The sequence below is a fragment of the Pan paniscus genome, chromosome 13 (assembly GCF_029289425.2).
Source record: "Pan paniscus chromosome 13, NHGRI_mPanPan1-v2.0_pri, whole genome shotgun sequence".
In the NCBI taxonomy this organism is placed as follows: domain Eukaryota; kingdom Metazoa; phylum Chordata; class Mammalia; order Primates; family Hominidae; genus Pan; species Pan paniscus.
The window spans coordinates 102,179,931-102,189,852 of record NC_073262.2 but is presented as its reverse complement, the minus strand read 5'-3'; positions in this window follow the sequence as shown (position 1 = coordinate 102,189,852).

Genomic DNA, 9,922 nt, shown 5'->3' with positions numbered 1-9,922 from the left:
TCCCACCTATGCTGATAAAAATGATGTGATTCGTGTTTTATTAATGCTTTAAAAGACTGATCAAAGAAGTGATAGTTTAGCTTCTAGGAACATACTCTATGATACCGTAGTTGGATTGAGGGAAGAGGGAGAACAAAACTGTTCATTTCATCAGCCTGCCAACAGGAGTCTGAGCAATGAAATACAACAGAATTGTTTGGAAAGACACATTAACTCAACTTGTGTGGCCCAGAGGCTAATCAAAAGCTACATCATAAAGAATAGGCAAAGGTACATATGGGACTCATTCCTGCATTTTTATGGGTTAGAGACATGAACTGTGTATCCCATTATACAGCAGAATAACACTAGAATGAGAGAGATAAGGTCCAAGAAATACAGTAACTTTATGGATTATATTGTGATATCTTTTTCGTTAAACATTATAGGCCAACATTGTTTAGTAATATTTATTTTTTAATTTGGATTTTTAGTTGCTGTTTTCTAGATTTAAAAGTGCCTGTCTTTAAGAAGGCTGTCACCCTGTTACACTTAATAAATGAGTGCTACCAGGGTTCTGTGACCACTTGTGGCTTCTGCAACTTGAAAATGTGGAAATGTTGGAGAAGGTTCAGAAAAGACTATGAAAAATGAAAGTACTGTAAAAACAAATGCTGGGAGCAAGATTAAAGGGATTTATTTTTTGCTAAGGTTTAAAAATACTTAAGAGTGACTGATGCAGTGATTGGCGATCACATTAAAGGTTTCCACACAGAGCATACAGAGCGATCGTTTTCTCTTTCCATCTGAAACAAGAGCACAAGAAGAGAATCTAGAACTTTGATTTCCAATTTGTAGGCTCCCATGGAATTACTTAGAGGGATCCTCAAATTGTTATCATTGTATCAAACACTAAATACAAAAAAGGATAACGATGTTATCTTTTTTGTGTGAAATGTTTGCTACTAAAAGGTGGTGTTTGTTTTTGAAAATGTTGAGAACCACTGATCTTGAATATAGCATTGGGAAATAAGTGAGGTACAAAAACTGACATCCAGCAATGAGAATTATTAACCTACAAGCATTGAAATGTACTTTGATAGACTGATTAAAATAGAGACCATTGTTATTTCAAGGTAACATAGAAGTTTGTTTATTCCTTTATTTATTCCACAGTTAGTCTCTGAATACTATCTATGTGTGAATGCACCAAGCATTGTTCTAAGCCTGGAGCTGCAACAGGGTTGAGGCGGGCACACTTTCTGGAATCATGTTATTCACAGTCTCTTAGTCACTAGTAGAATATATTAATTCATGTCCAGCATGAGATTGTTTCCAGTCCTACAATTTTATTATCTTACCTTAATAGCAAGGAATAACAGATTTTGAAAAGGAAAGGTGAAGTTTTACTTTTGAGGCTTATCTCTGCATTTGAAATGAGATTGTAACCAAATAATGAACAGAGGAGTCACCTTTAAAGATCCTAAATTTTATTTCCCAGTTTGTGGGACAGCTAAAGAATATTCATTTTACCTGTACCTGTCTTACATGAATGTTTCCTATATTCAGAAGATATGTTGTTGATTTTCATTTAGACTCCAGATCCTTAAAGTACTTCAGAGGGGAAAGTTCGCCTCCTCCCCCTCCCCCTATTTGTTCTTTTCCAGGGTAAAGGTGGAGATGACTGTAGTTTTTTAGTTGTAAATTGGATTCATTCCATAAAAAGATGATGATTTAATCTCCGATTACTCATTGAGCTTTCAATTCACTTAGAGGTCTTCATGATGATTAATTTTCTTTAAAGAACATCATAAATTTATATCCTAATGGACTTGCCATGTGAAGTCTATGATTACAATATAGATAAGAGATATTCATCTCTTCTGTTTAAGGGCTGGACCCTAGTGATATGAGCTCTTAAAGCTTATCCTTTTTCCTTTTTCTTTTGTGTTCCATTTAAAGTTATCTTTAATGTCACAGACAGTACAAGAAAGAAACAAAATTTGTCATCTTTTCTCCAGAAGTATTAGGAACCATGCTTTTCTCCTTGTTACATGAAAATTCTTAAAATACCTTACCATAGACATTTAAATCTGCAGAGATTGTTCCAAATCTCTTATGGCAAATATTTATTGAGCATTTAAATGTGAGCCAAGAACTGGTCGGGCGTGGTGGCTCATGCCTGTAATCCCAGCACTTTGGGAGGCCAAGGTGGGTGGATCATGAGATTAGGAGATCGAGACCATCCTGGCTAACACAGTGAAACCCAGTCTCTACTAAATATACAAAAAAATTAGCTGGGCGTGGTGGCGGGCACCTGTAGTCCCACCTACTCGGGAGGCTGAGGCAGGAGAATGGCGTGAACCCGGGAGGCAGAGCTTGCAGTGAGCCAAGACTGTACCACTGCCCTCCAGCCTGGGCGACAGAGTGAGACACCATCTAAAAAAAAAAAAAAGTGAGCCAGGAACTCTTCTAAGCACTTCATGTATATTATCTCATTTCATCATAACAATATAACAATGCTATGAGACAGATACTGTTGTTATCCCCATGATACAGATGAGGAAACTGAGGCACTGAGAGGTTAAGTAGCCTGTTCAAAGTTACACCAGTGAAGCCAAGGATCAAGCCCTGGAAGTGGCTCTTAACCACATTCCCTACACTGCTTCTCAAGAAGGAAATGGTTGGGTTTCTTTTGAGGCGTTCTTTTTTTGTTTGGTTGGTTTTTCTTGAGACAGAGTTTCACTCTTGCCACCTAAGCTGGAGTGCAATGGTGCAGTCTTGGCTCACTGCAACCTCTGCTTCCCGGGCTCAAGTGATTCTGCCTCAGCCTCCTGTGTAGCTGAGACTACAGGTGCCCGCCACCAAGCCCAGCTAATTTTTGTATTTTAGATGGGGTTTCATCATGTTTGCCAGCCTGGTTTCGAACTCCTGACCTCAGGTGATCCACCCACCTTGGCCTCCCAAAGTGCTGCGATTACAGGCATGAGCCACTGCACCCAGCCTCTTTTGAGGCATTCTGACATGGGCACAATCTAGAAACATTAATCAAAAAATTTTCAAACGTGTTTATTTCTAGAATGCCTAGCATGGTATATTCAATAATGGAATACAGGTGCTCCTTGACTTGTGATATGATTACATCCTGAGAACGCCCTTATAAGTTTCAAATATCCTAAGATGAAAATGCATTGAATATACCTACTGAATTTCATAGCTTAACTTAGCCTATCCTACCTTAAACATGCTCAGAACACTTACATTAGCCTATAATTGGGCAAAATCATCTAATGTAAAACCTATTTTATAATAAAAAGTTGAATATCTCATGCAATTTATTAAATACTGTACTTAAAGTAAAAGATAGCACCATTGTAAAGTCAAAAAAATCATTACATTGAACTATCTGAAGTCAGGGATCTTCAGTACCATACAGCAGTGAAAAATGAATGAGCTACAGCTAAATGTATCAGCAAAGGTGAATGTCACAAACATGTGGAGATAAAAACCAAATACATAATTATTATTTAATTCATATAAAGTTAAAAAATATGCAAACCAAATAACATAATGTTTAGGGACATAAGTATACAATAAATTTTGAGAAAATTCTGTACACAAAATGCAGGATTGGGAGAAAGAGGGAAATGTAATTTGGGAAGCCTACATAGGGAATTTCAAATTACTGATAGTGATACACAGGTGTTTTATTACTATTTTAATCATGTATATATGTTATATATTTATTATGTATGATATTTCATAATTACATATTTTAAGGAAATAATATACAAATGCAAGGAAATATCTTTATTGCAAAGTGGATAAGGCAATTTTTCAATAAAGCATCAAATATTAACTAACATTTTCTTAATTAGAACTTCTCTATGCTCCAGTGAATTTTTAGTCATTATAAGAACTGACAGGCCGGGCATGGTGGCTCATGCCTGTAATCCCAGTACTTTGGGAGGCCGAGGCAGGCAGATCACTTGAGGTCAGGAGTTCAAGACCAGCCTGGCCAACATGGTGTAACCCCCTCTCTATTAAAAATACAAAAATTAGCCGGGCTTGGTGATGCATGCCCGTAATCCCAGATACTCGGGAGGCTGAGGCAATCACTTGAATCCAGGAGCCGGAGGTTGCAATGAGCCAAGATCTTGCCATTGTGCTGTATTGGGTGACAGAGCAAGACTCCATTCCCCACCCCACCAAAAAAAAACAACTGACAGATCCTTTGAATGGTAAAAGAATAAGTAAATCATTTCTAAGGTAGCAGAGTTGAGAGTATATTTTCTGATTTTCTCATTTAAAAAATTGTTTATCAATATAAGAAAATTATGATGACTATTAACAGATGTATATGAATCACCATCACTCGCAATTCCTCACTGCCACCAGATAACAGCATTTATTGAGTAACACCAGAGGTTTTGCCATCATTAAGAAAGATAATCAGTATTGTTTTATTCTTTGTGAGACTCTGAATCGGGGGAGAGCTAACTATTTTTAACTGATATCTTAGGGATCATAGCAAATGATCTGTGGTATCAATTCCAATTCTTGACTGTTACTTCTCAAGCCTGTACGTGAATTCAATAACAACAGTGAAATTATCCTGCAAATGCCACCCTAATGTTCATACGTGAAACCTGGGTTCTCCACATGCAATCGAACTACCTACACAGGTGACTTGAACCTACGATATGAGGGAAGAGAGTGGCAGCCTTTCTAGAACCCACTTCACTTAGACCCACCTCTGACTTTGAACCCCTCCCACTCTTTCTCTTCTGGCTATTTTCGTGCTTGGAAACAAAAGACTGGGAAGTAGAAAAGTTTAGCTTTTTATTCTTTTCCCATCACTCTCAAAAGTCTAAAATTCTGAACTTATCAATGTTGAAGTTCACTAAGAAGTAGAAGGTATTCAATCAATCCATTTAAATTAGTGAGTATTCTATTGAGTGCCCAGATAGTCACACACTGTTCTAGGTGCTCAGAAGAACACAGAAGATAGGTTAAATGTGATTATTGCTTTTAAAAACTGTATAATTGGGGAGGCAATACTAAATACATTCTATAATTTAAAGCAATACAAATAAGATGTACAATTACTTAGCATAGTATAGATATAATGCTACCGAAAGTCAACATCAGTTTTTATTTTAAAAGATTTTTTTTCAAAAAATTCTATGATCCTAAGATTTTATGTTCTGAACTATTCAAAAGTTAACTGGAGTCTAAATTTTGTATTAGACTCCAGTTATTGTATTTTGTATTTGGTATTTTTAACAAAATGACATTCCATTATTTAAAGTAACACTGCATGTTGGCTGCTTTGCCTATAGAGTAGCCATTCTTTCATTTCTTTATTTCTCTAGTAAAGTTGCTTTCACTTAAAAAAAAAGTAACACTGTATTTTAAGCCAATTTTAGCAAATAAAATCCAACAATATATAAAATGAGTAATGCATCATGACCATGTAGGGTTTACCCCAGGAATGCAAGGATGTTTTGACATTAGAAGATCGAACATAGCAGGGTGTGGTGGCATGCACCTGTCATCCTAGCTACTTGGGAGACTTACACAGGAGGATCACTTAAGCCCAAGAGTTTGAGGTTACAGGGAGCTGTGATCATGCCATTGGACACTAGCCTGGGTGACAGAGCAAGACTCTGTCTCTCTCTCCCTCAAAATAAATAAATAAATCAAACAGACTAAATAGAAAAACCATGTGATCATCTCAATAAATGCAGGAAAAGATTTGGCAAAATCCAACATACATTTCTGAGAAGAATGCTTAGAAAACTAAAAATAGAAAGAGATGTCCTTAACCTGATAAAAGGCATCTTTGGAAAACCTGCAACTAACATCAGACTTAATGGTAAGACTGAAAACCTTCTTTTTTTTTTTTCTTCGGAGTCTCGCTCTGTCACCCAGGCTGGAGTGCAGTGGCATGATCTTGGCTCACTGCAACCTCCACCTCCCACGTTCAGGAGATTCTTCTGCCTCAGCCTCCCGAGTAGCTGGGACTATAGGCATGCGCTACCACACCCGGCTGATTTTTGTATTTTTAGTAGAGACAGGGTTTCACCATATTGGCCAGGCTGGTCTCGAACTCCTGACCTCATGATCCGCCCGCCTCGGCCTCCCAAAGTGCTGAGATTACAGGCGTGAGCCACTGCACTCAACCCAAAAGCTTTCTTAAGATCAGGAACAAGCTAAGCCATGTCCTCTACCACCAATTCTATTCAACGTTATACTGGATATTCTATTCAGTTCAATCAGGCAAGAAAAATAACAGACACCATATTAGGAAGGAAGAAATAGAACTGTTTTTATTCATAGACAATGTCATCATCCATGTAGAAAATCTGACGGAATCTACGATGAGCCAGAATAAGTGAGTTCATTGAGATTTCTAGTTATAAGATTAATATACAAAAATTAGTTGCATTTCTGCTAACAACAATCAGAAATTAAACTTAAAAGGCAATACCATTTACAATAACATAAAAATATGGAATACTTAAAATTTGGCAAGAGATACGAAAGAACTGTGTGCTGAAACTATTAAACATTGTTGAGAGAAATTAAAGAAAATCTAAATAAATAAAGAGATAAATTGTGCTTATGGGCCAGAAGACTCAGTATTGGCATAATGATAAATTGGCCATCATAATACAAAGCCCAGAAATAGATACATACATAGATAATTGATTTTTTTTCACACGAGTGCAAAGGCAATTCAGTGAAGAAAATGCAGGTTTTTCAATAAAGGGTGCTAGAACAGTCAAATACCCATATGCAAAATAATAAACTTCCATCCACATTTCATACTATATTTAAAAAATTAACTCAAAATGGACCTCAGAATTAAAAGTAAAACACAAAACTCTAACACTTCTAGGATAAAGTATGAGAGAAAATTTTTATGACTTTGAATTAAGCAAAATTTTCTTAAGGCAATTTCAACACCCAAAAGCAAGCTGTAAAAGAAATAAAAAGACAAATTATACTTCATCGAATGAAAAACTTCTCTCTGAATTATGCTGTTAAAGAATAAAAAGACAAACCCGAGACTGGGAGAAAGTATTTACAAAGTATGCATCTGATAAAAGGGTTATATCCAGTATATATAATGAAGAACTCTCTCAAAACTCAATAATAAGAAAACAAATAACCCTTTCAAAAAAAGGGGCAAAAGTATTAAACAACCACTTCACTGAAGAAAATATATGAATGGCAAATAGGCATATAAAAAGATGCTCAAGTCCGGGCGTGGTGGCTCATGCCTGTAATCCCAGCACTGCCTGTAATCCCAGCACTTTGGGAGGCCAAAGCAGGCGGATCACGAGGTCAGGAGTTCGAGATCAGCCTGACCAACATGATGAAACCCATCTCTACTAAAAATACAAAAATTAGCTGGGAGTGGTTGTGTGCGCCTGTAATCCCAGCTACTTGGGAGGCTGAGGCAGGAGAATTGCTTGGACCCAGGAGGTGGAGGTTGCAGTGAGCCAAGATTGTGCCATTGCACTCCAGCCTGGGTGACAGAGTGAGACTCTGTCTCAAAAAAAAAAAAAAAAAAAAAAAAAAAGCTCAAAATCTTTAGCCATTAGGGGACTACAAATTAAAATCAGAATGAGCTATCACTACATATCTATAAGAATGTCTAAAATAAAAAAGACTGACCATATCAAGTGCTGGTGAAGATGAGGAGCAACTTGATCTCTATAGATCACTGGTGGGAATATAAGATGCTGAAACCACTTTGAAAAAGTTTGCCTGTTTCTTAAAAATTTAAACACCCATCCACCATATTCCATTCTATTATTCCTTACCCCTCCCCTCCCAAAAAAGAAAGTATATGTCCATACAATGATTTTTACACAAATGTCTATAACAAATTTAGGTGTGGCCTTGACTGGATTAAGAAATACATAGAAACCTGGTAAAGCATTATTTTGGGGTCTGTATGTGAGAGTGTTTCCAGAGGTTAGCATGTGAGTCTGAGTGGACTAGATGGGGAAAATCCACCCTCAATATGGGTGGGCACTATCCAATCCACCAGGGTCTGGGGAGAACAAAAACAAAGAAAAAGCAAATATGTCAATCTATCTGCTGAATCTGGGAGACACCCTTCCTCTCCTGTCCTTGGAAAACAAACTATAGACTCCCAACCTTTGGACTCCAGGACTTACCCCAGCAGCCCCTCTAAGTTCTCAGGCTTTTGGCATTGAATTGAGAGTTAACACCATAGGCTTCCCTGGTTTCAAGGCCTTTCTACTTGGACTGAGCCATGCTACCAGCACCCCAGGGTCTCTTGTTTGCAGATGGCATGTTGCAGGACTTCTCATCCTCCATAATAGCGTGAGCTAACACCCCTAATAAGTCTCCTCTCATATATCCATATATATGTATATACTCTTGATTCTATCTCTCTGGAGAACCAAGCCAATACAAATAGCCAAAAATTGGAAACAATCCAAATGGCCATCAACAGGTGAATGGATATACAAATTGTGATATACCCGTATGATGGAATAATGCTTAGCAATAAAAAGGGATGGGCTATTGATACACATAACATGGATCTCATAATAATAATGCTGAATGAATAAAGCCAGAAAATAAGAGAATATACTGTATAAGTCCAGGACCAGATGGATTCACAGCCGAATTCTACCAGAGGTACAAGGAGGAACTGGTACCATTCCTTCTGAAACTATTCCAATCAATAGAAAAAGAGGGAATCCTCCCTAACTCATTTTATGAGGCCAGCATCATCCTGATACCAAAACCTGGCAGAGACACAACAAAAAAAGAGAATTTTAGACCAATATCCCTGATGAACATCAATGCAAAAATCCTCAATAAAATACTTGTGAACTGAATCCAGCAGCACATCAAAAAGCTTATCCACCATGATCAAGTGGGCTTCATCCCTGGGATGCAAGGCTGGTTCAACATATGCAAATCAATAAATGTAATCCAGCATATAAACAGAGTCAACCACAAAAACCACATGATTATCTCAATAGATGCAGAAAAGGCCTTTGACAATATTCAACAGCCCTTCATGCTAAAAACTCTCAGTAAATTAGGTATTGATGGGCTGTATCTCAAAATAATAAGAGCTATGACAAAACCACAGCCAATATCATACTGAATGGGCAAAAACTGGAAGCATTCCCTTTGAAAACTGGCACAAGACAGGGATGCCCTCTCTCACCACTCCTATTCAACATAGTGTTGGAAGTTCTGGCCAGGGCAATCAGGCAGGAGAAAGAAAGAAAGGGTATTCAATTAGGAAAAGAGGAAGTCAAATTGCCCCTGTTTGCAGGGCAATCTTTTAAGGAGATTTTGGGCTGAGACGACATGATTGTACATCTAGAAAACTCCATCGTCTCAGCCCAAAATCTCCTTAAGCTGATAAGCAACTTCAGCAAAGTCTCAGGATACAAAATCAATGTGCAAAAATCACAAGCATTCTTATACAACAATAACAGACAAACAGCCAAATCATGAGTGAACTCCCATTCACAATTGCTTCAAAGAGAATAAAATACTTACGAATTCAACTTACAAGGGATGTGAAGGACCTCTTCAAGGAGAACTACAAACCACTGCTCAATGAAATAAAAGAGGATACAAACAAATGGAAGAACATTCCATGCTCATAGGTAGGAAGAATCAATATCATGAAAATGGCCATACTGCCCAAGGTAATTTATAGATTCAATGCCATCCCCATCAAGCTACCAATGACTTTCTTCACAGAATTGGAAAAAACTACTTTAAAGTTCATATGGAACCAAAAAAGAGCCCACATTTCCAAGTCAATCCTAAGCCAAAAGAACAAAGCTGGAGGCATCATGCTACCTGACTTCAAACTATACTACAAGGCTACAATCACCAAAACAGCACCGTACTGGTACCAAAACAGAGA